Here is a 17209-nt window from a genome sequence, read left to right on the forward strand (position 1 = left end):
CTTTCCCTTCTGGGTGTCACAGATGCGATGAGAGAATCCACTACTTGGCCGAACTTATGCTGGTCATCTGGGGAAGGTCTCTCTAAAGAACTAACACTGAGGCTGAGGCCACACTTTCCTATGCACGTGAATCACTGAGGACTTTGGTGAAGTGTGGATTCTGCTCCATTAGGTCTAGGGTGGGACCTGAGTCCTAACAAGCTTCCAGGATGTCCAGGCCTCTGATCGTGGACACCACTTAGTGTAGCCAGGCCACCAGAGAATCCAGCCAAAGGGAGAGTGGGTGTACCACAGCCCAGGCAGCCTGGACCAGGCCAGCCACAGATCTGGAAAAGAGCAGTGACCGGGACAGATGAGTACTGGTGTGAAAGACGAGGCTGAAAAGGCTGGCGAGAGCGGGGTCGCTGCATCAGGCCCTATTAGGTATTGGCATGAGGCACTGGGCTAGGCCTGTCTGTGTGCCTGCGCTCGGTTATTTCTGACTTTGGGGACTCCATGAACTTTAACCCACCAGGCTGCTCTGTTCACGGAATGTTCCAGGCAAAAATACTGAAGTGGGTTGCCATTTCCTCCTCCAGGGGATCTTCCCAACTCAGGAATCAAACCCATGTCTTCTCCTGCATCTCCTGTATTGGCAGGTGGATTCTTTACCACTGAGCCACAGGGAAGCCTAGGCTAAGCTCTGGGGAAACAGAAATAAACAGGACAAGCCTTTTTTTTTTTTTTTGCAATTCAAGCAAATTATTTAATCCATATTTGGTTTTTTGTTTGTAAAAATGGAATAGTAATACATGAGTCTTTGTGTTATTAGGATTAAATATGCTATTGCTTGTAATGCTTATAACTTTACCTGCCACACATTAAACCTTACAAAAGGACCATCATGTATAGATGCCAAAGACAGCTGCCCATTATGTCAATTGAAACTCATGTTAACAACTGTAAGCAGAATTTCATTGGCAATGATAAGGTAGCAGCACTTCACATTTAAAAAAATACTAAATGAAACCAAATGAAAAATATCTTGGCAAGATCTATCTCCAAAAGGATACAGCAGCCTTAGAGCTTGCAATCTAGCAGAATTATCTTGTGGGTGGGAAACCATTAATGATCTTTAAACAGAGAATAAATAAGATCTAATTGAAATCCTTAAAGGACCTCCCTGGATGCTCCGTAGAGAATGAACTGGAGGGGCACAGAGTTGGAAGGAGGAGTTCTGTTTACTCACCGGGTGAGAGGTACTCATGCGGATGGAAGGAGATTGCTATCAGGACATGTTTTTGAAGGAGAGTAACAGGACTTGATTGCAAGTGGTCCCATAGAGGTGTGACAAGAGAAAGAAGCATCAAGGATTACTCTTCATTTCTGGCAGAAGCAAGTGGGTAAATGAAGGTTATTTCTTTTTTCTTTTTTCTTTTTTTTTTTGCTATACTAAGCTTTTTTTTTTTTTTTTTAACTTTACAATATTGTATTGGTTTTGCCATATATCAAAATGAATCTGCCACAGGTATACATGTGTTCCCCATCCTGAACCCTCCTCCCTCCTCCCTCCCCATACCCTCCCTCTGGGTCATCCCAGTGCACCAGCCCCAAGCATCCAGTATCGTGAATCGAACCTGGACTGCGACTCGTTTCATATATGATATTATACATGTTTCAATGCCATTCTCCCAAATCATCCCATCCTCTCCCTCTCCCACAGAGTCCAAAAGACTGTTCTATACATCAGTGTCTCTTTTGCTGTCTCGTATACAGGGTTATCGTTACCATCTTTCTAAATTCCATATATATGCGTTAGTATACTGTATTGGTGTTTTTCTTTCTGGCTTACTTCACTCTGTATAATAGGCTCCAGTTTCATCCACCTCATTAGAACTGATTCAAATGTATTCTTTCTAATGGCTGAGTAATACTCCATCGTGTATATGTACCACAGCTTTCTTATCCATTCATCCACTGATGGACATCTAGGTTGCTTCCATGTCCTGGCTATTATAAACAGTGCTGCGATGAACACTGGGGTACACGTGTCTCTTTCCCTTCTGGTTTCCTCAGTGTGTATGCCCAGCAGTGGGATTGCTGGGTCATAAGGCAGTTCTATTTCCAGTTTTTTAAGGAATCTCCACACTGTTCTCCATAGTGGCTGTACTAGTTTGCATTCCCACCAACGGTGTAAGAGGGTTCCCTTTTCTCCACACCCTCTCCAGCATTTATTGCTTGTAGACTTTTGGATCGCAGCCATTCTGACTGGCGTGAAATGGTACCTCATAGTGGTTTTGATTTGCATTTCTCTGATAATGAGTGATGTTGTTTCTATGAAGAACAAGAAGGCTGGATAAGAAGAAAACTAACAGGGAGGAATAGATTTAGGAAGAGGCATAACTTTTGGGGATAGATCTCAAGTTTTCTGAGTTCTGATTTTAGGTATGACTGTGAAAATCCAAGTGGAAATGTTAAAAAAAAAAAAAAAAAAACAGTTGGACATGGTGTTCTGGCACTTAGCAAGAAAGGTCTGTAGTACAGACTTACATCTGTGTTAAAATGATATTTAAGGCATAGACATTATTAAAATCTTAAAGTTTTTATCAAGTGAGAAGAGAAGAGGACCCAGAACGAAGTCCCGAGGAATTCTAGCACTTAGAGTTTGGAGGTAAGGAAAGATGGGGGGGCGGGGTGCACAGGGAGCGGGGGATCTGAGCCAAAGAAAGGGGAAAAAAATCACCCAAGTGTAGAATCAAAGGAGCACCCCCCCCCAAGAAAAGAGGAAGAGGTTTAATACTGAAAATTCCTCAGATCCCACTGGACTGAAAAATAAGAAGGCGATTGATGACTGTTATGTCTCAACTGTGTTCATCCGAAATGTATGTGTTGAAGTCCTATCACCAAGACCTCACAATGTGACTACTTGGAAATAAGGCCTTTTAAAAGGTTACTGTTTCATTGTTAAGTCATGTCTGACTCTTTGCAACCCCATGGACTGTATCCCACCAGTCTCCTCTGTCCATGGGATTTCTCAGGAAAGAATACTGGAGTGGGTTGCCATTTCCTCCTCCAGGGGATCTTTCTGAACCAGGGATCGAGCCTGCGTCTCCTGGAAGACTCTGTACCATTGAGCCACCAGGGAAGCCCTAAGATTTAAATAGCTCTGGGTCAGATAGTTGGAGAAAACTCAGGGGAAGCTTATTTTGAAGGGATGAAAGTAAACCCGCCACAACAGGTGAATGAAATTCTAATTAAGTGAGAGATGATGAAATTCAAAATGAAAGGCTTTCACTTTCAGGAATCTGAGATTTGGTAGGGGGAGTGGGCAAAACCTAAAGACACAAAATCAGAAGCCTTCTGGGGGAGGGAGAGACTATGAGAAGCATCAATAAGAACAGCTTTTTTTCAAATTCAAATAGACTATTCGAACTCTCAGATCGCTAGGACTGAACTCTGATTGGGAAAAACTCCAGGGGAACTGCTCTCCAATCCCAGGAGATCCCAAACGTGATTTAGGTAAAAAGCTTTTAGATTTACGGCTGGGGAAGGTAGCAGGAAAAGAAAATGAACTTCCTGCCAGTGATTCTTTCTCAAGCCCTGCCAATTTCCGCGTGTGGGGAAACTATAAAGAGTGTCCAACCTCGTGCTCTAAGAGTGGCCACTGATCTCCAGCCTACCTGAGCTGGAGCATCCCGGCATTGTAAGGCTGCTCGCCGCCCAGCCTGGAATGGGGAGGAAGACCCTGGGCTGCTGTTCACCCTCCACTGCAGGATCCGCCCGACAGGGCCATCAGCAGTAGGTGTCGGAGACACACAGACCACTGGAGCAAGCAGCTGATGAAAAGCAGAATCTTTTTCTCTTTGGCAGTAACGCCAATACCTGAAGCACGTCTCCTTTGGAGCTTTCCAAACCACTTCAAAAGCACGTTTTCTGGCACAGGTTGAGAAAGCCAGGCAAATAGCCCCCACATGCATAGCCATCGGCCAAGATATTGATGAGGGAAGGCAGCCCAGGACCCACACTCAGGCCGTGGAGTGGTCGTTCTCAGAGCTCTCTTAGCTCCAGCAGACCTGGGCAGCATCTGAGGGAAGCGGAGTGGGGTTTTCTGATGTGCTGCCAGCCCAAAGGTGGCCAGTTCCCTAGACAACCAGCGCCACCCTTCCCTGGACCCAGCCCGCTTCCTTGTGGCCTGCTCAGGCCCCCTGACACCAGATTTGTCTTGTGTCTGCCAAAACCAAGCATCTGGGGCTTCCCTGGTGGCTCAGTTCAATTCAGTTCAGTTCAGTCACTCAGTCGTGTCCAACTCTTTGCAACCCCATGGACTGCAGCACACCGGCCTCCCTGTCCATCACCAACTCCTGGAGTTTACCCAAACTCATGTCCATTGACCCGGTGATGCCATCCAACCATCTCATCCTCTATCGTCCCCTTCTCCTCCTGCCCTCAATCTTTCCCAGCATCAGGGTCTTTTCAAATGAGTCAGCTCTTCGTATCAGGTGGCCAAAGTATTGGAGTTTCAGCTTGAACATCAGTCCTTCCAATGAACACCCAAGACTGATTTCCTTTAGGATGGACTGGTTGGATCTCCTTGCAGTCCAAGGGACTCTCAAGAGTCTTCTCCAACACCACAGTTCAAAAGCATCAATTCTTTGGCGCTCAGCTTTCTGCACAGTCCAACTCTCACATCCATACATGACCACTGGAAAAACCATAGCCTTGACTAGACAGTCCTCTGTTGGCAAAGTAATGTCTCTGCTTTTAATATGCTGTCTAGGTTGGTCGTAACTTTCCTTCCAAGGAGTAAGCGTCTTTTAATTTCATGGCTGCAGTCACCAGCTGCAGTGATTTTGGAGCCCAGAAAAATAAAGTTCAGTGATAATGAATCCACCTGCCGATGCAGAAGACACGGGTTCAACCCTGGATCCAGGAGATCCCACATGCCAAAGAGCAACCACGCCCAAGTGCCACTACTGAGCCTGTGCTCTAGAGCCTGGAGCTGCAAGTACTGAGCCCATACGCCCTGGAGCCCGTGCTCCACAACAAGAGAACCCAGCTCAATGAGAAGCTTGTGCACCACAACGAAAAGTAGCCCCCACTTATCACAACTAGGGGGAGAAAAAGAAAAGCAGAGTATTGTCGTGAGGGCTGAATATGAAGATAGTCAAAATTATTTAATAGGTCCAGTGCTTAACATAGGGTTAAGCGTACAGCAGGTAATCAATAAATATTTACGACCTTCCCAGTTCACACACATCTCCCAACAGTGGAATTTCTGATTGAGACAAGAGATAGTTCCCAGCAGTCTATTCCAGACAGTCAAGTTTATTGCTAACCAATCAGGAAGTTTGCAGCAGATCAAAATATCCCTTTTATCACCAAGCCTAGAACTTGGTGAACAAGGGGGGAAACAATCAATATCCCTAAGAAGACACAAAAAGATTGACATCGTAACATAATTGGCTCACTCTACTTGTTCACTCAATCTCCATTTAGGTTTCAGTTCCACAAGGGCAAACAATTCGTCATAATGGCAGTGATTAAGATGGTATTTGGCCAAGGAACCAATCTCCAGACAATGTCCCTAAGAAAGATATATATGCACAGAAAACAAAGCACAGGAAAATAACAGTTGATTACTACCTGGAGATTTTCCCCAAACACACAGAGAGGTCACTGAGCTGAGTTGAATGCTGGAAGGACTCTGGTGTGTGTGTGTGTGTGTGTGTTAGCTGCTCATTCATGTCTGACTCTTTGCAACCCCATGGACTGTAGCCCGCCAGACTCCTCTGTCTATGGGATTCTCCAGGCAAGAATACTGGGTGGGTTGCCATTCCCTTCTGAAGGGGATCTTCCCAATCCAGGGATCAAACCCAGGTCTCCTGCATTGCAGGCGGATTCTTTACCATCTGAGCCACCAGGGAAGCCCTTGGTCGGATGCCAAAACAAGCCAGAGACCACTCCTGCCTACTTCTCCCAAAGGTCAGACCCAAATCTTAGATCTGGATACTCTCTTATGAGAAAGGGATGGAACATCTGTCACAAGGAGGACGAGGACAGCCACCAGACAGAGTAGACTTGAGGAAGCCTGGGAAGCCTGCCTAGGTTTCACTGTATTCTTTCTTATTTGCTTCTGGTTCTGTGTTCAGTGAAAGAGAGCGGATATCCTCTATTGACAAGGATTAGAAAGCAGATGCATTTTATCCAGCATTTGAGGGAACGAAGGGGAGTCAAAGAAAGAAATGATTAGACTTTTTCCCGAAAGGAGTAGTCGCAAGCTACATTAATTCTTCTGCTTGCCCATAAATCTTTACCTAGTCTCTAGAGGGACTTCCTTGGTGGCCCAATGGCTAAGGATCTGCACTCCCAGTGCAGGGGGCACGGGTTCAATCCCTGGTCAAGGAACTAGATCCCACATGCCACAACTAAGACCCAGTGTAGCCAAATAAAATAAATATTAAAAAAAAAAAAAAAACCTTTACCGAGATCTAGGAAAGTTCTACCTCTCCCCGGGGGCTCATAAAAGATCCTTAAACTTGACTAACTGTAAAAAGTCCTTTGGAGATAAAGTAAAAGGGAAGGGAAGGGTATAAGCTGTGGGCCTTCTGTCCTGCACAGGCCAACAGTAACGTCTCTACTTCTTACTGAACTGGTGCAGAGAGAGCCTTCAAAAGATGCTTACCCACTGGCGATGCCACAGGACTGCTCCTCACCACAAACATTAGATTTCAAAGAACTTTTTTTGTCTGTATTATGGTGCCCTCTTCACAGATTGATTAAGTTGCTACCCAGAAGGAAGTGAGATTTCAGAAGGAAGAATGGTGGCATTCTCCAGGCCTTAAAAAAGCAGTGTTGGACAATGGTTAGGTCGTGGACTCAGAGAGACTGAGTATACCAACTTCAGCTCTATCACTTACGAATTGTGTGATCTTGGGCAAGTCTCCCAAAGTTAGTTCCTCAGCAAAACTGGACCAGTAAAAGGAATCAAGAGGAGGGTTTTGTGTGGATTTGTTCACAAATTCTACTGTATGATTCCAAAGCACATGCTTTACTCCTGGTGGCTCAGAGGTTAAAGTGTCTGCCTGTAATGTGGGAGACCCAGGTTTGATCCCTGGGTCGGGAAGATCCCCTGGAGAAGGAAATGGCAACCCACTCCAGTATTCTTGCCTGGAGAATCCCATGGATGGAGGAGCCTGGTGGGTTACAGTCCATGGGGTCGCAAAGAGTCGGACATGACTGAGCGACTTCACTTCACTTCACTTCACCTCTATGATAGATTAAATTATTAGAATTCTCCTGGATGTAATTCTGTAAAAATTCTGTAACTACAACAGGGCATGGACGAAGAAATCTTTCAAGGAAATAGTCAAGTATGCTTTGTTTTTAAGAAATCCAGACAGTTTGGACAAGAATCAAGTCCTAATTTTACATCATTTTTAGGGACTAGATCTTATCAGATGATGTGCTGTGGTCTACATGTTTGTGATTTCTCAAAATTCATATGTTAAAGCTCTTCCCTACAATGGGATGGCATTTGCTTTGGGGAGGTGATTTAGTTTAGGTGAAGTCATGACGGTGAGGAAGTCATAAGGGGATTCGTGTTGTTGTTAGAACAGAAAGCGAGCTCTCTTACCATGTGAGGACAGGAGCCATCTGCAGATCAGAAAGCAGGTCCTGACCAGACGAGGAATTTTCCTTCATCTTGGACTTCCCAGATCCTACAACCGAGAGAAATAAGCAGTTTCATGTTTATGATTATATGTTATAGCAGCCCAATCAGACTAAGACATAAGAATTCTCTTAAAAAAAAAAAATCCAGTTTAGGGCTTCCCTGGTGGCATAGTGGCTAGGAACCCACCTGCCAATGTGGGGTACACGGGCGCAATCCCTGATTCGGGAAGATTCCACACGGCACGCAGCAACTAAGTCCACACACCACCCTCTACGGAAGTCCGTGGGCCCTAGAGCCCGAGCTTCGCAACAGAAGCCACTGCAATGAGAAGCCTGCGCGCCACAAGCAGAGAGCGGCCCCACTCACTGCAACTGGAAAAAGCCCGTGCAGCAACGAAGACCCAGTGCAGCCAAAAATAAATAATAAATAGGTAATTTTTTTTTAGTCTGGTATAAATGCAATCACCTATCATCAGGAGATGCTGTCTCCTCCCTCCTCCTTTGAACTATGAGCTCTAGGGCTACCGCTCCAAGGAGCCACACCTGTACCCTCATCTGAAGAGCATGTCCCTGCTCCTGAAGGATGTCTCTATCAAACTTAGCCTAGCAAAGAGCATCTACCAAGTGGAACGAAGCAACCCCGTGCTGCTCGCCAGCCAGCATCTGAGGAGCACACTTCTGTGGGTTCTGTTGGATCTCCAAGGTGACTCAATCCTCCGATCAGACTGGAGTCTCAGCTGCAACTGAGACACCTAGATGCTGGTGTCAGATTTGGCATTAACGCCCTGCTTAGATTTGAGCTTTTTTTTTTTTTTTTTTTTGAGGTTTTTCCATTAGTCATGTATGGATGTGAGAGTTGGAGCATAAAGAAAGCTAAGCACAGAATTGATGCTTTTGAACTGTGGTGTTGGAGAAGACTCGAAGACTCTTGAGAGTCCCTTGGACTGCAAGGAGATCCAACCAGTCCATTCTAAAGGAAATCAGTCCTGAAAAATGGAAGGGCTGATGCTGAAGCTGAAACTCCAATACTTTGACCACCTGATGAGAAGAACTGACTCTTTGGAAAAGACCCTGATGCTGGGAAAGATTGAAGGCAGGAGGAGAAGCGGACAACAGAGGATGAGATGGTTGGATGGCATCACCGACTCGATGGACATGAGTTTGAGTAAACTCTGGGAGTTGGCGATGAACAGGGAGGCCTGGTGTGCTGCAGTCCACAGGGTCGCAAAGAGTCGGACACAACTGAGGGACTGAACTGAGTTCGCTTTGAGCACCAGACTCTGAACACGTGGCCACAACCTCTGGCCAGTGGCTTCTCTCCAGGTTCCAATGCCAGCCAACCTGACGCCTGGTCAGCCTTGGCCTTCAGTGAATACCGGATCACGTCAAGTCCGTCCAAGTGAGAACAAGATGACATGCTGGCTCCCCATCCAGGGTTTCCCTCCAACCCATCAGCATATATACTAAGTGTATATACAAAACAACCAGGCTTGCTTTATTTTCCTTTCCACATTTTGCCACTTCCTAGAACTCTCGTTTTGAGAATCCTGACCTCCAAACATTCCATAATCCTCTTGAAAGGAATACAGCAAATATGCTCTCTGCACAGTGCACACAGAAGCTGATTTCATTTTTCCATCATCTGAAAAGCACAGAAGGTAATTTCTAAGCCAGCAGTAAAATCTATTTATAAAGAAAGCTGATTTGTTTTCTGCACTTTCCAGCACAGAGGTCCAATTTATTTCCTTACCATAAAAAGAACCATTACTTTTTTTAAGCAATCGTAGTTGGTACATTTTTAAAATGTTTTAATTTCAAAGAAAAAAAAAAACCCAATTTGCAAATTAGAGCGTAAATAGCTTTCTTAAAATGGCCCGTTTCAGACCCAGTTTGCTGATTGATGATTTCACTGTGCTTCAAGGCAAATGATTTCACAGTCATTGGGTGTATAATATAATGATGTTTTTATGAAGCTGTTAGTATCACTAAAAATATAATTATTATAAATGAAATTATAAGGGAAAAAAAGAATGAAAAAAATCTTCAATCTGACAATGCCAAATTTTGTACTAAATCATAAATTATGCTTCTATAAGAAAAACTACACGTTACTTCTATGGGACAAACCTAATTGCACCCTGAAAAACTAATAATTATGGAAAAGGACCTACGGTGATATTTTGAGTCCCTTGTGTTCCTGGGATCGGCTGCCTTGTGTTATTCGTAGGGAAACAGCACCACCTTGTGGACATATAAGAAATGGCTACATTTCGCTCAAGGAGCATCAGATGATGTTAAGGAAAAAATACCAGTTCTTTTCAGTTTCTGTAGCGCTTTCTACCGGAAAAGGCAATGGCACCCCACTCCAGTACTCTTGCCTGGAAAATCCCATGGATGGAGGAGCCTGGAAGGCTGCAGTCCATGGGGTCGCTGAGGGTCTGACACGACTGAGCGACTTCACTTTCACTTTTCACTTTCATGCATTGGAGAAGGAAATGGCAACCCACTCCAGTGTTCTTGCCTGGAGAATCCCTGCCCTCTATGGGGTCGCACAGAGTCGGACACAACTGAAGTGACTTAGCAGCAGCAGCGCTTTCTACATGAAGAGCGTTATATTTGTATTTAAAGGACAGCATAGTATTGCTGATATTTATAAGTGATCTCAAAGTGTATTAGGGGAAACACATCCTCTAAATACAGCTTCAAGGATGCTTTCTAAATTCCAAATTTGGTTATGAGTACTTTTTTTAAGCAACACTTAACTTTATTACACATTCGCCCAACACATGCCTGCCTTTAGTAGTAATAATTTTTTAGGCTTTTATTGAATTTGCTGCTGCTAAGTCGCTTCAGTCATGTCCGACCCTGTGCGACCCCATAGAGAGCAGTCCACCAGGCTCTTCCGTCCCTGGGATTCTCCAGGCAAGAATACTGAAGTAGGTTGCCATTTCCTTCTCCAACGCATGCACGCATGCTAGGTCGCTTCAGTCGTGTCCGACTCTGTGTGACCCCATCGACAGCAGCCCACCAGGCTTCTCTGTCCCTGGGATTCTCCAGGCAAGAATACTGGAGTGGGTTGCCATTTCCTTCTCCAAATTTAGTAGATATCAAAGAGCTTTCACATCTATTATCATTTCTTTACACTTTTTATTTTGCACTGGGGTATAGTTGATCAAAAAAATGTCCTTTTCATTATAGGGGACTGGAATGCAAAAGTAGGAAGTCAAGAAACACCTGGAATAACAGGCAAATTTGGCCTTGGGGTACAGAATGAAGCAGGACAAAGGCTAACAGAGTTTTGCCAAGAGAACACACTGGTCATAGCAAACACCCTCTTCCAACAACACAAGAGAAGACTCTACATATGGACATCACCAGATGGTCAACACCGACATCAGATTGATTATATTCTTTGCAGCCAAAGATGGAGAAGCTCTATACAGTCAGCAAAAACAAAACTGGGAGCTGACTGTGGCTCAGATCATGAACTCCTTATTGCCAGATTCAGACTTAAATTGAAGAAAGTGGGGGAAACCACTAGACCATTCAGATATGACCTAAATCAAATGCCTTATGAGTATACAATGTAAGTGAGAAATAGATTTAAGGGACTAGATATGATAGAGTGCCTGATGAACTATGGACAGAGGTTCATGACATTGTACAGGAGACAGGGATCAAGACCATCTCCATGGAAAAGAAATGCAAAAAAGCAAAATGGCTGTCTGAGGAGGCCTTACAAATAGCTGTGAAAAGAAGAGAAGCAAAAAGTAAAGGAGAAAAGGAAAGATATAAGCATCTGAATGCAGAGTTCCAAAGAATAGCAAGGAGAGATAAGAAAGCCTTCCTCAGCAATCAATGCAAAGAAATAGAGGAAAACAACAGAATGGGAAAGACTGGAGATCTCTTCAAGAAAATTAGAGATACCAAGGGAACATTTCATGCAAAGATGGGCTCGATAAAGGACAGAAATGGTATGGACTTAACAGAAGCAGAAGATATTAAGAAGAAGTGGCAAGAATACACAGAAGAACCGTACAAAAAAGAGCTTCACGACCCAGATAATCACGATGGTGTGATCACTCACCTAGAGCTAGACATCCTGGAATGTGAAGTCAAGTGGGCCTTAGAAAGCATGACTATGAACAAAGCTAGTGGAGGTGATGGAATTCCAGTGGAGCTATTTCAAACCCTGAAAGATGATGCTGTGAAAGTGCTGCACTCAATATGCCAGCATATTTGGAAAAGTCAGCAGAGGCCACAGGACTGGAAAAGGTCAGTTTTCATTCCAATCCCAAAGAAAGGCAATGCTAAAGAATGCTCAAACTACCGCACAATTGCACTCATCTCACACGCTAGCAAAGTAATGCTCAAAATTCTCCAAGCCAGGCTTCAGCAATACGTGAACCATGAACTTCCAGATGTTCAAGCTGGTTTTAGAAAAGGCAGAGGAACCAGAGATCAAATTGCCAACATCCACTGGATCATGGAAAAAGCAAGAGAGTTCCAGAAAAACATCTATTTCTGCTTTATTGACTATGCCAAAACCTTTGATTATGTGGATCATGATAAACTGTGGAACATTCTGAAGGAGATGGGAATACCAGACCACCTGACCTGCCTCCTTAGAAATCTGTATGCAGGTCAGGAAGCAACAGTTAGAACTGGACATGGAACAAGAGACTGGTTCCAAATAGGAAAAGGAGTACGTCAAGGCTGTATATTGTCACCCTTCTTATTTAACTTCTATGCAGAGTACATCATGAGAAACACTGGGCTGGAAGAAGCACAAGCTGGAATCAAGATTACCAGGAGAAATATCAATAACCTCAGATATGCAGATGACACCACCCTTATGGCAGAAAGTGAAGAGGAACTAAAAAGCCTCTTGATGAAAGTGAAAGAAGAGAGTGAAAAAGTTGGCTTAAAGCTCAACATTCAGAAAACTAAGATCATGGCATCTGGTCCCATCACTTCATGGGAAATAGATGGGGAAACAGTGGAAACAGTGTCAGACTTTATTTTGGGGGCTCCAAAATCACTGCAGATGGTGATTGCAGCCATGAAATTAAAAGACGCTTACTCCTTGGAAGGAAAGTTATGACCAACCTAGATAGTATATTCAAAAGCAGAGACATTACTTTGCCAACAAAGGTCCATCTAGTCAAGGCTATGGTTTTTCCAGTGGTCACGTATGGATGTGAGAGTTGGACTGTGAAGAAAGCTGAGCGCCGAAGAATTAATGCTTTTGAACTGTGGTGTTGGAGAAGACTCTTGAAGAGTCCCTTGGACTGCAAGGAGATCCAACCAGTCCATCCTATAGGAGATCAGTCCTGAGTGTTCATTGGAAGGATTGATGCTAAAGCTGAAACTCCAATACTTTGGCCACCTCATGCGAAGAGTTGACTCATTTGAAAAGACCCTGATGCTAGGAGGGATTGGGGGCAGGAGGAGAAGGGGACAACAGAGGATGAGATGGCTGGATGGCATCACCGACTCAATGGACATGAGTTTGAGTGAACTCCAGGAGCTGGTGATGGACAGGGAGGCCTGGCGTGCTGTGATTCATGGGGTCGCAAAGAGTCGGACACGACTGAGCAACTGAACTGAAGTGATAGTCAATCAACAAACAATGTTGTGACAGTTCCAGGTGAACAGTGAAGGGACTCAGCCATACACATACACACACCCGTTCTCCCCCAAACTCCTCTCCCATCCAGGCCTGCACGTAACATTGAGCAGAGTCCCACGTGCTATACAGTAGGTCCTTGCTGGTTATCCATTTTAAATACAGCGGTGTGTACATGTCCATCCCAAACTCCCTAACTATCCCTTTCCTCCAGCAACCGTAACTTCCTTCTCTAAGTCTGTGAATATCTTTCTGTTTTGCAAGTAAGTTCATTTGGGTATGGGTACTTTTCAGACAACCAGAAGCTACTTGAGCAAAATGCAGCCATTTTCTTAGTTGTCCACAAGGTGGTGCTGTCGGTTGGGACTAAGCTTTCCTGATAGTTCAGACTGGATATTTTTTCATAACCTGATGCTGCCTGAGGATGAAGGTGAAAGTCGAGAGTGAAAAAGTTGGCTTAAAGCTCAACATTCAGAAAACGAAGATCATGGCATCCGGTCCCATCACTTCATGGGAAATAGATGGGGAAACAGTGGAAACAGTGTCAGACTTTATTTTTCTGGGCTCCAAAATCACTACAGATGGTGACTGCAGCCATGAAATTAAAAGACGCTTACTCCTTGGAAGGAAAGTTATGACCAACCTAGATAGCATATTCAAAAGCAGAGACATTACTTTGACAACAAAGGTTCATCTAGTCAAGGCTATGGTTTTTCCTGTGGTCATATATGGATGTGAGAGTTGGACTGTGAAGAAGGCTGAGTGCCGAAGAATTGATGCTTTTCAACTGTGGTGTTGGAGAACACTCTTGAGAGTCCCTTGGACTGCAAGGAGATCCAACCAGTCCATTCTGAAGGAGATTAGCCCTGGGATTTCTTTGGAAGGAATGATGCTAAAGCTGAAACTCCAGTACTTTGGCCACCTCATGTGAAGAGTTGACTCATTGGAAAAGACTCTGATGCTGGGAGGGATTGGGGGCAAGAGGAGAAGGGGACGACAGAGGATGAGATGGCTGGATGGCATCACTGACTCGATGGTCGTGAGTCTGAGTGAACTCCGGGAGTTGGTGATGGACAGGGAGGCCTGGCGTGCTGCAGTTCATGAGGTCGCAAGGAGTCGGACACGACTGAGCAACTGATCTGATCTGATCTGATCTGATGCTGCCTGACAAAGGATGAAATCGTTGGATGGCATCACCGATTTGACGGACATGAGTTTGAGTAAGCTCCAGGAGTTGGTGATGGACAAGGAAGCCTGATGTCCTGCAGTCCATGGGGTCGCAAAGAGTCGGACACAATTGAGTGACTGCTGCTGCTGCTGCTAAGTCACTTCAGTCGTGTCCGACTCTGGGCGACCCCATAAACTACAGCCCACCAGGCTCCCCCATCCCTGGGATTCTCCAGGCAAGATCACTGGAGTGGGTTGCCATTTCCTTCTCCAATGCATGAAAGTGAAAAGTGAAAGTGAAGTCGCTCAGTCGTGTTCGACCCTTAGCATGGACTGCAGCCTACCAGGCTCCTCTGTCCATGGGATTTTCCAGGCAAGAGTAATGGAGTGGGGTGCCATGAACCGAACTGAACTGATGCTACTTGAGCAAAATGTAGCCATTTCTTATTTGTCCACAAGGTGGTGCTAATGGCTGAGACTACAACAAACCTTTTAAAAAGTTGGTCACAGCAAAGACAGTGATAGATAGATAGTGAAGTCACTCAGTCGTGTCCAACTCTTTGTGACCCCATGGACAGTAGCCAACCAGGCTTCTCCATCCATGGGATTTTCCATACAAGAATACTGGAGTGGGTTGCCATTTCCTTCTCCAGGGGATCTTCCAGACCCAAGGATTGAACCCGGGTCTCCTGCATTGTAGACAGACACTTTACCATCTGAGCCACCAGGGAAGTCGAAAGAAACAACCAGAAATAAAAAGGCAGTCTACAGAAATGGAGAAAACATTTGCAAATCATACATCTGATAAGGGATTAATATCCAAAATATATAAGAAATTCAATAGAAAAAGCTATTTTAAATGGTCAAAGGAACTGAATAGATATCTTTCCAAAGGTCAACAGGTACATGAAAAGACACTCAATGTCACTAATTATTAGGGAAATGCAAATCAAACCACAATGAAATATCACCTCAGACCTGGAAGACAAGAGATAATAGCTTGCTACAACATTTCATTTATATCTTTCTCAGGGCACTTTGATAGCTAATAATAATAGCTAACATTTATGATGCACAACTTATCAGAAATTTTAAAAGTCTTTTCCTATATTAACTCTCAATATTCATCATTACCCTAGGAGATATCCCATTTTACAGCTGGAGAAACACAGTTACATGGAAGTTATATAACTTACAAATGAGGGAGACCTGGGTTTGATCCCTGGGTAGGGAAGATCCCCTGGAGAAGGGCATGGCAACCCACTCCAGTATTCTTGCCTGGACAGTATTCCAAGGACAGAGGAGCCTGAAGGGCTACAGTCCATGGGGTCACATAGAGTCAGACCCGACTGACTTTCACACACACACACAACTTTACAAAGTCATCAAACTCAAAAAGACAGCAAGGTTTGTCTACCACAGCAGTCTGTCTCAAGCAGCTACACTCATTTTTTTTCGGGGTGGGGAGCGGGGGGTGCGGTCTGTGCTTGGTCTTCCTTGCTGCACACAGGCTTTCTCCAGTTGTAGCGAGTGGCGGCTCCTCTTTGTTGCAGTTTTGCAGGCGGTGGCTTCTCTTGTTGCAAAACATGGGTTCTAGAGCACAGGCTCCGTAATTGTGGCACATGGTTTAGCTGCTCTGCAGGCAGTTGTGGGATTTTCCCAGACCAGAGATCGAACCTGTGTCTCCTGCACTGGCAGGTGGATTCTTTACCACTGAGCCACCAGGGAAGCCCTATACTCTTAATTATATGTTAAACCGCCTCTCGCTACACATTATTTACTTAGATAAAGGCCCTTAAGATTAGGCCCTGAGTCAAAACATCTTTTGTATTTTCCTACCACTAGGCGGTGTAGGAGACACCAAGTTGCAGACACAGCTGGTAAATAAATAAGGAACTAATATCCAAAGGTCTGCTATTCCTTACCCATCCAACATGTCTACTTCTGTTTTTCTATCGCAACTCAACCTAGTCAAGTCACACTCTGTTCCACTCCCTTCATTATCGTACCCCAGGCTTTGGAATCTTAATATTTTAACTGATGTTTAGGCACGGTCTATTGTGAAGCAGACATTGGGTGTGGGTGTAGATGAGACAAGTATAAATAAGCACACGGCTCCTGTGCTTTAAAAAGCACACAGTAAAGCTTTAGGATGAGAAATGAAGGCTCTTTGGGGAGACACAGGAAGTTACTCAAAGATGGCTTTTTGGAAGAAATAAGCCTGAACTTGTTTTAAAGGCTGAAAAGGAGGGGGCAAGGCCCACACAAAGAGGGTGGGTAAGCAGCTAGAGCAGCATTCTAGACAGGACAAGTAAAGGCAGAGCTTTCAAGCATTTCCAGTCAGGCTGTGCGGCTGGGGTTAAGGCAGCATGGGTTCCGGGGTGGGAAGGAGGCCAAGATCACCAGTTCACTACGTGCACTAGGATTCTCCCTCCCGAAACCAGGAGGCCTCCCTTTAATAGACTTTAGGGATAATGGCTTTTCATACTGTCCGTGGGGTTCTCCAGGAAAGAATACCGGAGTAGGCTGCCATTTCCTTCCCCAGTGCAAAATAGAAGGGGAAAAAAAGGGAAGCAGTGACAAATTTTATTTTCTCAGGCTCCAAAATCACTACAGATGGTGACTGCAGCCACGAAATTACAAGACCCTTGCTCCTTGGAAGAAAAGCTATGACAAACCTAGACAGCGTATTAAAAAGGCAGAGATATCACTTTGCTGACAAATGTCTGTATAGTCAAAGCTGTGGTTTTTCCAATAGTCATG

The 17209-nt window shown here is 44.7% G+C and overlaps 1 long non-coding RNA gene across 1 annotated transcript in view; it reads right to left on the reverse strand.

The window, feature by feature from the left end:
• Positions 1–1175: 1175 nt before the first annotated feature.
• LOC113885088 overlaps positions 1176–17209 on the reverse strand; it is a 50297-nt gene continuing 34263 nt past the window's right edge. The window contains exons 2-3 of the long non-coding RNA XR_003509132.1: positions 7613–7697; positions 1176–1365 (exon numbers count right to left, since the gene is read on the reverse strand). This is a non-coding gene — a long non-coding RNA (uncharacterized LOC113885088). The remainder of the gene's footprint in view (positions 1366–7612; positions 7698–17209) is intronic.

The sequence above is a fragment of the Bos indicus x Bos taurus genome, chromosome 27 (assembly GCF_003369695.1).
Source record: "Bos indicus x Bos taurus breed Angus x Brahman F1 hybrid chromosome 27, Bos_hybrid_MaternalHap_v2.0, whole genome shotgun sequence".
Classification (NCBI taxonomy): domain Eukaryota; kingdom Metazoa; phylum Chordata; class Mammalia; order Artiodactyla; family Bovidae; genus Bos; species Bos indicus x Bos taurus.